We start from the raw sequence: 14449 nt of genomic DNA on the forward strand, positions 1-14449 counted from the left end.
AATCCTATTCTGCTTCCCCATAAAATTAATATGATCATTTGTTGTTTTGGTAAATATTTTTAAAGTAAAAAATTATAGCCGAAACCAGTTTGGCTCAGTGAATAGAGCATCAGCTTGGGGACTGTAGGGTCCCGGGCTCGATTCCGGTCAAGGGCATGTACCTTGGTTGCAGGCACATCCCCAGTAGGGGGTGTGCAAGAGGCAGCTGATCGATGACTCTCTCTCATCTATGTTTTAAGCTCTCTATCTCTCTCCCTTCCTTTCTGTACAAAAATCAATGAAATATATTTTAAAGTAAAAAATTATAAATAACAAAAATCCCAGTATATGTTTTATTGTAATCCCTCTGAGGACATAGAAACTTGTTTTGGATAGGAAGTCTGGACTTAAATCTTGGGAGAAAGCCATGAAGATCATTAATATGTTTATATGCTTGTCCCTATACAGCACACATTTCTGTTACTTAGTGAGATATTCTCCTGTTAAAGATATGTATAAGGGTCTCTATAAAGCTAAGCAAAATGTGAATAATAGTGCATGTAAATACACAATCTGTCAAGTAAGTTTAGAAAGATATGTCACTGAGTTAATAGTGGAACAAGAGAGAATGTATCTGAATTAGAGAGACAGTGAAGCAAATAACCAATTCCAAAGCTAAGATAAAAATAAGTAGAATTGAGGCCTAGCCGGTTTGGCTCAGTGGATAGAGTGTTGGCCTGTGGACTGAAGAGTTCCGGGTTTGATTCTAGTCAAGGGCACATGCCCTGGCTGTGGGCTCGATCCCCAGAGTGAGGTGTGCAGGAGGCAGCCGATCAATGATTCTCTCATCATTGGTGTTTCTAGCTCTCTCTCCCTCTCCATTCTTCTCTGAAATCAATGAAAATATATTTTTTAAAAATAGGTAGCTTTGCAGGAATAAATCTTCAATGGGCAGAACAAACAGAATTTGACATGACTTTCTATGGCCTAGATGTCTGTGACTATAGATATCAATATGTATGTGCAAGGTCTGATTGAAATAGTAAGTGCCTAAGCTTAGAATTGCTGAAAGCAAATTATTTTGAAACAAAAACAGTTACCATGCCTGAGTGTTATGATGATTTGTCATTGTCTTTCAAATCTGCTCCTGGTGGAAATGTTGAGAGGACAAGTAACTGAGATAAAAGTCAAATGCCACTTAAAGTTTCAGTTTTAACTTTCAGCTATATAACGGGTAAGGCACTTAAATTTTCTGATCTTAGAATTATTTGCATAAAATAAAATTGTTGGGGAAAATGGTGGTCTATTCTGTTTTTAGTTATTTTTATAAAATTTAAATATCTAAAGGAATTTAGGAATAGGTTGCTAGGTTTGATTCCAACATTGCCATTGGGTGTCTTCTTGATCTTTCTCTGCCTCAGCATCCTTATACATAAAGTGTGGTTTATAAAATACTAGAGAAACAGTGCATGAATTTTGTGCCTGGTCTGCCCCTTCTCACAATCTGGGAGCCCTTAAGAGATGTCCTACTGATGGCATTCTGGCCTCCCTCTGTGCAAGGCAACAGGCCAGTCAGGGGAAGGAACCTTGCCCATCATCCCCTCACGGAGGCTGCCTCTGGACTCCCTCCACTGGAGACAGCCCTGAGATCATGGGAAGGCAACACCCCCATCACACCAATGCTGCTACCACTGCCAGCCCCAAGGCTGCCTGAGCCCTGCCCAGCTCTCATTGCCTCAGCCTCGGGCCATCACAGCAGCAGTGGCCATCAGACAAGAGCCCCAGGCCGGCCCTGGGCAAGTAGCAGCAGCCATTGGCCATGATCTTCCTCGTTCTTAACCAATCAGATCTGCTCATCCGGTGATGGGCAGACTGCATCTTCCAGGGTTCTCCTGGCTGCATGGGAGGGTGCAGGTCTCTCTCCCGCCCTGGGTCACTGGGTCAGGCTGCTAGAGGAAATTCCCTACATCTGCCACCCAGACACCTGGAGGCCTCCACTGATTCCCTACCCTGACCAGAGGGGCTTTGAGAGGCAATGGAGGCAGCCTGGGAAATTGAGGAGCCACAAGAAGGAGCTGCCTTTCTCAGAACCCCTGACCCGTGATGGGGCGTGGCCAGGCTGGGAGCTCTTAGCCGTGGAGCTGGACTTTCCTTCACCTGCCCTCACTACTGGGCTTTCCCTCACTCTCTGCCTTCACTACTGGTGCGGGGGATTCCTGGCAGACGGGCTCTGCTGTCACTTGGCAGAAGGAAGCTGTGGTCCTTCTGGGAAAGAGGCAGTGGCCACCAGGAACATTTAGAGCTGCCACCCCCATGTGGGGAGTATAAGCTACCTTCTGCCACGCCATGCCCATCCACCACATCTCCGCTATCACCATGGCCTCCCCAATACTGCAAATCCCTGCCCCTATCCTCGATGATGCAAATCCCTACCCAGCCATGCCTGCTGCATGCACAGACTGCTGATTGGTCATTACTGTGACTGTGTCCCAGACAATTTGCATATTACCCTTTTATTAGTATAGATATTTCTCACATAGTTATTATTAAAAAAAAAAAAAAGAAATAATGCATGGAGAGCATTTTTTATAGAGCTATTGAACATTCCATATGTGTCAGCAAAGGCTGATTCACCAAGAAGGTGATATGGCTTCTGGATCTTTATTTGCTGAAGTTCCTTCCAATATTCTGCACCTACTTATGAATTAAAACATTGTATTATTTTCAAAGACTCATTCAATAAGACTCAAATTTCATAAATTGGAAAAAAGTAACAATTATCACCTTTTATTACACATTTTAAAATGAATATATGCAACATGTAGTTTACTCAATTATTAATGGAAAAAATAATATTTGGTGATCTTGGTATAACTAAAAAATAATCAAATTATTATTTAGAATAGAATGAACATATAGAAAGTATATGATTTGTAAAACTGACTTCATTATTAAAACAACACTGATTTTAAGGATGCTTCTGCCTATATTAAAGGATATTGATGAGTTGAATAAGTTTGTTAGGTTGGCTACATGAGAGTACTTTGTCTTTTTAGACATGAGATTGCGAAGTACCACTGGTAAATACAAGACTAAGAAGGAAGAATCCTTGGTTGTACTGGGTAGTAAAAAGTCTAGTCATTCTTATGAGTTTCTGAGGAGAAAGAAAAATTTGTATTCATCCTTGAGTTTCAGGATAACAATTCTGTGCACCTCTTACTCCCAAATTACACTGTTTGGTGTGATAAAATATAAACATAAATTTCTTATGCTTTAAATTCCTGCTCTTCTTCTACCTGAAACCTTCTTAGAGTAAAATCAGAAATCTTAATTCCCCAGGGGGAATTAAACATCATATTGCTCAGATAAGGAAAATCAGTGGAGCCTGTAGAGCAAAAAGCACATGCAGCATAACTGCGCCAGTACAGATGGTGATGACTGGAAAGTTCTGATTCCTTTCGCTTTATTTGCTGGATCTATGAGCATGAAAAAGTGTTGACATGCCTGAGCCTCAGTTGGGTTTTTTTGTTTGATTTTTGTCAAAATATGATGTTTCCTTCTTGGCTATCTCAGAAAATTTACTGTCAACATCACATAAGAGTATAAGCTACACCATTTTAATTGATAATCTCTACTCATAAAAGGTTAAATAATTACTACAAAACATTCTAAAACTTACTGATGAGTCTTATTGATAGAGGTTTATTTTCTCAAAATATCATTAAAAAACTCTTTCATCTTATATAAATACCATATTATGATTTGAAGCCTAGATATAACTTTATAAAATGATTCAAAGCCTATATATTTTGAATAATTTCATTGTACACTGTTGCTCAAGTTATTCAACTGGTACTGGTTCTGTTATTAACTGTGTACTAACTTGGAGGAAGATATTTAAAATACCTGTCCTTTCCATTTCTTTATCTATAAAACTAGGTTAATTATAGTGGTAGAAGTACAGAATGTATTTCTAAATTTTAGAAAGCACCTGCCATTTACTAATAAAATATAAGATTTAAGCTATTATTATGCTACTGGACGCCGAGTGTGTGATTGAAATCATGAAAGGAGACACCCCACCTCCCACCTCCCACCACATAAGGAGGTCCCCCACAGGGTGCCGGCCTGAGAGGTGCTTCCTGCACCTCATGGTGAAGGGTCATTTGGTCATTTTGGTCATGACTCCTCTTGGCCTTTTATTATTATGATATTAAAATGAAAAAGTTGTATTAAATGCACAAAATTTTACCAATAATGGAAATAAAAAAGAATATAAACATTCACAGTGTCAGCATTCCAACAAAATGTTTTTACTTTTTCATGTTTCTTTTGGTTCTTGTTTATATCCTTGAGAATTTTACAGTAATGCAATTTAAAGTTTTATAGTTATTTTATAGCATATTATATTATAAACATTTTTAATATTTTCTCATAAAACTCATGCTTTTATTTAATGGTGATCAAATTAAAATATTTTAATGTATGACAAACAAAATATGTCAACACTAAATCATTATTTGAGATTAAGTTTTTATGTATTGAGGTTATGTAATAAGATTATCATAGTGTGGGAGACAAAGCACTCAATAATTGTTAACCATTAATTTTCTTATCACTATTACCAAATATGTACTTATTAAAATAATAACTAATATAGTTTATTTTCTCTCTCTTCATATTATTGTCTTATTACACATTTATAAGACTGTTATTTTATTTGAAATAAGAAAAATTTTAAGGAGCCTAAAATATACTGCCATATCATTCATATCATATTTTGTTGTTATTCTTATCTTTTATTTTCAAATAATTTCTACTCACAAAAGCTGGCAAATATAGGATTCAAAGAATCTTGTACATTTTCCCAGCATCTCCAGATGTTAATATCTTAGATCCAATGCTATTAACTAATTATTGATTTTATTCAAATTTTCCCAATTCTGTCACTAGCTATGTTGTTTTTTTAGAAGAGTAGTTTCCATTGCATGTCAATTGAAATATAGGAGTATATGTTTTATAAAATTCCCAAGATTAGGTTTATCTTTAGTTTTAATTGCTGATGATTTAATATATAAAAATGAAATGATGTTGTTATTTTATTGTACATAGTCTCTGAAGAAAATATTTTAAATTATCACTCAAGAGTATTTTTTCATTGATTTTTAGAGAAAGTGGAAGGGAAGGATGGAGGGGAGAGAGAAAGAGAGATAGAGATAGAGATAGACAGAGAGAGAGAGAGAGAGAGAGAGAGAGAGAGAAAGAGAGAGAGAGAGATCAATGTGAGAGAGACACATAGATTGGTTGCCTCCCACACAGGCCCTGACCAGGGCTGGGGATCTAACCTGCAACTCAAGGTACATGTTCTTGACTTGGAATTGAAACTGCAACCATTCAATACGCAGATTTGGTGATCTAACCACTGAGATCACCAGCCAGGGCTCAAAACTATTTTAAGAAAAATCAATAGACTTTATTTTGTACATTTTAGGTTTACATGAAAATTGAACAAAAAAACATGAAAACTCCTATTTACTTCCCACCTTCCCAACAGTTTCCCTTATTTTTAATATCTTGTATTGGTGAGATTCATTTGTGATAAGTGATGAACCAATATTAATTTATTATTAATAATTAAGGTCATAGGGTACATTACTGCTCAATCTTCATGTTGTGCAGTTCTGTGTGGCTTGAAAATGCCATGTGCATGCAACTTTTATCTATCATAATTTAGAATGTGATAGTATAAACTATAGTACAAATGACAAAAATAAAATTCAAACCACCTATTTGAACATCTAGAGATTTCTATTATGAATATATGCTTTCTTAATAATAAGCAATTTATATAATAAAGATAGTGGTATATATATTTAATATGTATATACTTACATAATTTATTAAATGTTATTATGGTGTCTTGTTTCCATTATTGCTTTTGTCTTATGGTCTTTCACATGCAGGTTTTTCAATAAAACTGTGTTAGTTTTTTAAAACAACTTTATTGACATATATACCATATAATTCACTCATTTTAAGTGTAAAATGAAATGATTTTTAGTAAATTTACTAAGTTGTGAAGTAATTACCAACATGCAGTTGTAGAACATTCCATCAATTCCACTGTCCTATATAATAAAAGGCTAATATGCAAATAGCCAGAACGGTGGAACAACAGGAACAACCAAACAACTGAATAACCAGTTGCTATTATGTGCACTGACCACAAGGGGATATGTGTAGAACATGATGAGCATTGGCCATGGAGGGATGGTGGAGCAAGTGAGTGGGGGCACCAGACCAAGGCAGGGCGCAGGTTGCTGTCATTGGGGTGAGCCTCTGCTGGCCACTAAAAATTCTTTGCTCCCGTGTGCTGCGGTCCCGCCCAGTGCTCGCACCTGCTGCCAGTACTGGCCTCACTTGTACCGGCAGCCGGTGCTGGAGCTGCTGCTCACTCCCGCTGCCAAGTGCTCAGTGTCAGTCCTAATCCCTCAGCGCTGTCAGCAGGAACAAGCATTGGCTATCAGCCCCCATTGCTCCTGAGGGCTTCTCTACCTCCCCCTGCTCCTGAGGGGCAATCAAGGCAGCAGTTGCTGCTCATACCCAATGACAGCACTGGCCCTGCTTGTACCTGGTGCTGGCACCAGCCCCAATTGCTGCACACCATAATTGGGCGTGAGTGGGGCTGGTGCCTTCAGCGCATGGGGGGGAGGGAGTGGGAGTGGGGCTGCCAGCAAACAGGGAATTGGGGGCTGCAGCAGAAGGGGCAGGGTAGGAGTGAAGAGGATGGGCCAAGACTCAGGTGACCAGATTTTAACATTGGTAAAGAGGGACACCATTGACCTGGGGGGGAGAGAGGCAGTTCCTTGATTAAAAATATGGTCTATATGAAGCAACGAAAATTTTCATAGGACACAAGAATAGTATTGTAATATTTATTTTTAAAATTTCAACATAAGTACAATTTACAAATATAATAAATAAATAAAAATTATGTATAGTTGTAAGTGTCACTTTGAAGGCCAGTGCTAGACTTTTTGCTGTCACTATAAAATATAAATAATATGAGTATTGTCTGCTAAATTCAAGAAAATTTATATATTTATGAAATAAATAAGTAAATTATTTACCTAAATTATCTGAAATAGCTGATTTGTAATGACATCACTTGTTTAACTAGCTTACTAGCACACAGTACGATGTGTATCATCTGAGAGACAGTTACAAAATGTTTTTGTCTTTGCCAATCCCAAAAAATGCCATTGTTCATTAAGTCCAAACAATGGTGGTCAAATACTAATAACTGATCAACAATGCGAACTTTGATAAGCAGTTTTCGATAATCATTTTAAAATCATAATAACAAAATTATTTGTTATTATTAAAGTTTAACATTATAAAATTAACAAAAATAATATAAAACTCATATCCTGGCTAAATAGCCACATGGCTGCCAAAAACCATATATTCCCTTCCTGTTCTCCCGCTGTTCCCTAGCTTGCCATGCATTCTTTCCAAAAATTGGGACTTTTTCAAAACGCCAAGGAACACATGACAAATTGTTAAAAATTGGGACTGTCCTGCCAAAAGTGGGATGTCTGGTCACCGTAGCCAAGACTCAGCCCAGTGCTTACTGCAGCTTCATGGCACACAGTTCCTTTTAAAGTTCACAAATACATGCACTGGTCCCCTAGTCTGTTTATAATTAGCTAGAGGCCCGTTGCAGGAAGATTCATGCAATAGGCATTCCTTCCCCTGGGTGCCAGCACCAGTTTTCCTCAGGCACCCAGGCCCCAAGCCCCAGAAGAGCCAAGCCATCAGCCTTCATGCTTGGCTTTGGCCATGAGCAGAGCCTTCAGCCTGCAGCCTTCAGGCTTGGCTCTGGCAGTGGGTGGAGGCTTCAGTCTTCAGTCTTCAGTCTTTACTAGGGCAGAGCCTTCTGTCTTCACTCCATACTTACACATGCAAATTAACCCACCGTATTTGTTGGGTTAATTTGCATACACACTCCTGATTGGATGTTCGATGTTGTGGAGGTATGTCAATTTGCATATTTCTATTTTATTAGTGTAGATCCTTCCTTACTGTGTCTGCCCATTGCAACCACTATCTCACTTTTTTTCTCAATAAGTTTGCCTTTTCTGAAAACGTCATATACATTTAATTGTACAATATATGTTATTGTGTGTCTGGTTTCTTTCAATTGGTGCAATGTCTCAGAGGGTTGGCCTTCTTCCATATGGCAGTAGGTATCAATATGCATTCTTATTGCTGACTAGTATCCCCTTGTACAGGTATAGTGTGCTTATGTGTTCATCATTTAGATTGTTTCCCCCCCTTTTTTTTCCCTTTGGCTGTTATAATAAATGCTACTATAATCATTTAATTGCCTTTATACAATTTTTTGTACAATGAAGTTTAAATTGGATTTTTGTAATTAAATAATTTAAGGACTACAATATTACGGTAATTAATTTTAAACACAGTAATTGTATGTTGTAAATTATGGTTAGTTTACTTTTTTGTTAATAGATGAATGTTCTACAATATGACTATAAAGCCAACACAAACACATTTTTTAAGCCATGCAAACTTATGAAAAAAATTTTTTTAAGAATCAAGAAAATGATTAGAATAAATTTCTTTCCTTAAGAGTTGCTTGAAATTTACAAACCAAAAGAAGTAACATTTTTCAAACTTTTCATACTCACTCTGTGAGGATATCCACTTGTCAATTCCTGAAAGATAGCACTTCCTGTAGTAACTAATCTCTCAAAAAAAAGCTGGAAGAGGTAAAAGAGATATAGTGAAGTGCATTTTCTTGTTTCTGTTCTTTGAATGCAATAGAAGTTGAGCAGGCTAAGTAATGTGCTGAGATTCTTAATAATGCTTATATTGTGGGACTCTATGTAAGTGAATAGTTGCATTATAAAATTTTACTTTGTTTCTCTTATAACCTTTAATCTTTTGTGTGGATAGAATATGTTTTAATGTGTGAAAGAGTAACCTCTCGATATCAGTGGCTTCAAATACAAGTATTTTCTTCGTGCTTTGCTAGAAGGCTCAGAATTTTATACTACACACTCATGGACCCTGGTAAAAATTCTCTGACAACTTAATATGTGCTTGCAGTGTTAAATAAGACAGCTGAGTTTGCCTCACTTCCAGTCACATCTTATGGCCATAACTTGCTAGATGATCGCATCCAAATTCAAAAGATTGGGAAAGATGAATCCTTTATTTGCATGGAAGCAGAGGGGAAATTGAATCATGGCCAATATCATTAATTTTATTTCTCTAAATTGACAAATCACACCTTTCTTTTTTTTCTGCTATTGAATTTGTATGATATTATTAGAAGAAAAAAAAAAGAAAAGAAATGGATGATTTCATGCTTTTCAAAGTCACTCCAAGTGATAATTTTCAGATTTGTCACAATAATGCTGCCATTTGTAGTTACCTCCATTTTTTGAGTATTCAGTCTCTTGACTTACGTATGCTTTAGTAGTTACTACATAGTGACTGAAATTTATTATCAAGTAGGACAAGTAAAACACAAAATGCATTCTAGACATTTCTAGTCATATTTTGTGATTAGAATATATTTCAAAACAAATACTACTTATATTTTAAAAATCAAGTGGTAAGAAGCATGGTTTATTCATTTAGTCTTTAACAACATATTAATGATTGTCTATTGGGATAGTTACTGCATGAGATGCTGGCAAAACAAAGGCAAGTATCAGGCCTTATCTCATTCACATGGAGATTGAGTGGGAGAAAGAGTTGGAATTAATCAAAGGAACACACAGTATTGAATGCACCCAACTGGAGGCAAGAGAAGACTTTCCTTAAGGGGGAAAAAAACATATTTAAAGAGATCTAATGTATAAAGATAAACTAAGGCTAAATAATGTGCTGAGATTATTAATAATGCTAGAAATAGAAGACGAGAGAGAGATTTTCTCTGACCCTATTGCAGAAGAAAATATGATGTGTTTAATACGAATGGGGGAAGTCATTGTGGATGGAAGAGATTTTGGAGCTTGGGCCAAGCTGAAATCAGTTGCAAGAGAAAATAGATTATATTCCAAGTGACTTGATAATAACTGAATTGGGGGCTGAAAGTCAAGAATCTCTCTCCTAGGTATAGCCGAAAGTGAACTGGACTTAAGTTGAAATAGACTTTACTCCACAGTCTTGTAGCTCTTTTCTCCTGGACAAAAGTGATAACTTCTGGAGCCCCACTTTTTTTATTGACATCATGAAGATGATGCCATTTACCTTATATGCCTATTGTTAACATGATAGAGCTTGATTAAAGTGCTCAGCTCATTATAGACTGTCATTTAGAGATCTCCAAAAGGAAAACAAAAACAAAAACCAATAACCACAAAAAAGTGGGGAGGGGAGGACAAAACAGATGCCAAAATAAGATATGGCTTACAAAGAATTTGTGGAGAAAACATTGGTGAAGATTGGTGAAAGAGGAACAAGATAAAAAAAGATAGGGAAACTGTAGACTATGATTATTTCTAATTTGTAAGAAAAAGAGAGGGAAGAAGATAACATTGAGTGGTAAGAATCTCCTTCTGCAGTGCAATTCCAAGAAAAGATTTGTCCATGTTGATGGTAGTCCTGGGGCCAGAGTTTTGCAGTAGAGGAGCCCATGCCTTGTAGGAACAGGCTTGCGTCAGTCGGTTCGTGGGAGAAGCCTAAGAGGAACGTGGTATTAATATGAACAGATTGCTGAAACCGGTTTGGCTCAGCGGTAGAGCGTTGGTCTGTGGACTGAAAGGTCCCAGATTTGATTCCGGTCAAGGGCATGTAGGTTGGTTGTGGGCACATCTCCTGTAGGGGGTGTGCAAGAGGCAGCTGCTTGATGTTTCTCTCTCATCTATGTTTCTAGCTCTCTATCTCTCTCCCTTCCTCCCTGTGAAAAATCAATAAAATATATTAAAAAAAATATGAACAGATTGATAAATCCAGAGAGGTAGTAGCTTGGATATCAGTCAAGCATGCTACACACAATAGAAGATTTGAATTGCATATTTTCATGGTTCCTGCTTTTGCTAGGCCTAGCTGATGATCAGGGCCGATCTGTGGAGCAAGGTGGTGGGGGGCCCCCACTGGCACTGTCTTGGCCAGCCTGGTGCTGCACACTCACTGACCTTGCCCCCCTCCTCCCCTGCCACTTCTAGTCGTCTCCCTCTACAAGGCAAATGGCAGTGCAATTGGGGCTCCTTCTGGTACCTATGTTGGCTGGCCTGGGGCCTGTGGGCTGGGGGACAGTTTCTACATTGAGCATCTGCCCCTTGGTGATCAGTATGCATCACAGTGACCTACAGTATTTCCACCATTGGTCGATTTGCATATTAGGCTTTTATTATATAGGACTGTCTTTCAAGGGCACAACCATTTTCAGTTTGCACCCACATAGCAAGGAAAAACATCTGTAAATAAGTTTTGCTCATTTTCATCTACTTCAGCTGTTTATACTGGGATATTATTAATTGTGATAGTCCACATTGATTCTCAAGATTCTTCCATCTGGCAAAATAAGTGTAGATAATATAGGTATCAATATCTGTGTATTATTGACATATTTAATCAAAGCACTAAACTCCCAATTTTCCCTTCCACCTTCCAGGCTGCTTCATTGTGTTGGATCTATCTTGGCCATTGTGTGAAAGGATACAGTTTCAGAAATTTCTATTTGGGCTTTTCTGACATAATAGTCTTTACCCTACAAGTGAAGAACCAAAAACGGAGGCTCCTCCAACTGTAAGTATATCAATTCCAATTATACACTAAAGACTGGAGAAATAACCACCGGATCCCAGGACACAGTGGGCCTGAAGGCCATGCTTTTTATGTCAAACTATGGTGCCCACCAATTGAGCATCTGATAATGTTGGTGCTATAATAAATTTAAGAATGAGGTCATTAGTACCTAACCAATAGTGGGCTCTCAAAAAAAAAATATTGGCTTTTGTATACTGTGAGTATACATTTACTAGCAATGATTTTCTAACAAGATATATATTTGAAGCATTGGGTCTTCAAGTAGCACTCAAATCATAACATCTGATGACTGTAATGCTTGGGTATTGTCCTTTTCCCACTGTAGAATCACCTGGTCAAACAGCTATCGGTCTTTTTTTTTTTTTTTTTTTTTTTTTTTTTTTTTAGGAGAGTAGAGGAATTATTATAATTATACTTTCAGTTATGTTGCAGGGTCTTTCCTTCTAGGGACCCAGGCACTTTTTAAATCAGAATTACTGGCATAAAAATTGGGTCTGGTCTAGGTAATGAGCAAAGGGTCATGACTTTTCATTAAGAGAACTGCCTTCATTTTCCGTTCTTGCATTTTTCTGGTTGAGAGTTAAGCGCTCCCCTTGCTGGCTGCCCATCTATTGTGCCCCTACTGACACCACGTTCTATCATTTCCACAACTCACCATGTGTCAAGCCCTCTGAATGCCCCTCTACCATACTGTTGGTTAAGGAAAAAGCAAACTTTTGGATTTTGACAATTTAGCACTTTCAATTCGACCAGTTGGCTTCTATTACTTTAAGGCTGTTTTATCCCTATTATTATAATTGGGGTTCTCTGGCTATTCACTTAACCTCCAAATTAGCCTTCAGAGTTTTCACTGAACTTCTTTGTGATGCTGGTATTCCACTAATCAATGCATTCTCAAACTCTTGATGAATAAACTGTCCTCTGGGCTCTTGTGTGGAATATTATCTTCTGTGAATCTTCGACCTCACATTATAAGGTTGAGGTAAAAGGAGGTTTACAATTGTGAGTACATGAGACACAGCTCATTCTTGTATTAATTATTATATATTTTTCCCATATTAAAATTCAGTTTCTAACTATAAACCTACTTTTCCCCCACCCTGTATATTTATGCCAGAATTTCTGCTACACTCAGTTTTTTTTGTTTGTTTGTTTTTTAATTTATTACTCTACCACCTGCCATAACAACTAAGTGTTCATATTTCATCCTGTGCTGGCCATTATGTTCTTCACACTTCTAGTTATCCATTTCAGCAGTGAGTGTGCCCCAACCTATGAGGTCCTTGTCTGGGTGTGAAATCTGAAATCCCAAGTAAATGTATTCAAATCAATGACTTCTTGTTTATCAAGATTTACCTTCCAGCCTAGGTGATCAAGTAAGTTCTAAATTAGTGTCAGGAATACTCTCTTGTCTCCTATGAAAAGTTCTTACTAATAATTGCAGTTCCTCTTGTATATATTTTCTTCCTTTTCTTACCTGGCCCTGAAACTCATTCACAGCTGAGTTGTTGTTTTTCTGGAATTTTACCCTAGTCATCCTGGAAGTTACATCTTCTGTTGTCTTGTGGGAGAGACATCTGTAGTTTTACACAGCATGGGGGTAATGCTGGTTATTACTAGCCCCTTGCTGCAAGCTCTGAGGTTTTAATAGTCTCTGTAAAGACATCTTCTGGGGGGATTTACTAGTATCTAGGTACTTTCATCCCATATTATTGTGTTCAAGTTTTTAACAATAAGTGTCTGGTTTTAGCATAGTGACCTACTTTGTTTGTAAATATAAATGTCACTAAACTCTGTGATTCTATCTGGGCCTTAGTCTGCTGCTCAGCTGTGTCTGCTCATCTACTCCACGAGATAAGTGCTTCTTTGTAAGTTACTAAAGAGACCCTTTTACCCTAACTTTCATATATAGCATTTAATTGCTTATCAATGACCTTCAGTCTTTCATTATTCATCTGCAATATGTCAACACAACTCATCTGTGACCCTTTGACTCTATTATCCCTATAAGTATTGATCTCCTTGAGATATTTCAATTTATATTAAGAAATATGTATTTGGGGGTATTTAAAGATGGCAGCTAGGTAAATGCCTGTGCTTACTACCTCCTATTAGAATCGCATCAAAATTACAACTAGAATATAGTACAACCATCATCCAGAACTGCTAGAAAGCTGGCTGAATGGAAGTCCTACATCTAGAGAAGTAAAGAAGAAAGCACACTGAGATTGGTAGGAAGTGCAGAGGCACAAAACAGGCTGGTATGGCACCCGCCTGTGCTGCTTTTTAATTGGGAGGGGGATCATCTCTGTGGAGGCTGCCCATAAAAGCAAGGAGTCCCAATCCCACACCAAACTCAGCCCAGGGTCCCAGAGCTGGGAAAAGAAGTCCATATGTGCAGTAAGTCCTACAGCCTATAAAAACCAGTGCAGATTGGGACTCAGTGACACAGAGGCTGCTGGATACTCAAGTGTTCCTCTTAAGAGACCAGCACCATGAACTGAATTTTTAAGATCTCCCTTTCTCTGAGCTCTAGGGAACACAGACACATATGAGGAGGAACTAGATTATCTGGCATTGGTGCAGGAACTCAGGAGTGGCTTTCTCCCAAGTGGAGGTGCTCACAGGGATCATCGGTCCTATGCTGGGACTTCCCCTGTTTCAG

Source organism: Pipistrellus hanaki (genome assembly GCF_964339955.1).
Source record: "Pipistrellus hanaki genome assembly, chromosome: 1".
Lineage (NCBI taxonomy): Eukaryota > Metazoa > Chordata > Mammalia > Chiroptera > Vespertilionidae > Pipistrellus > Pipistrellus hanaki.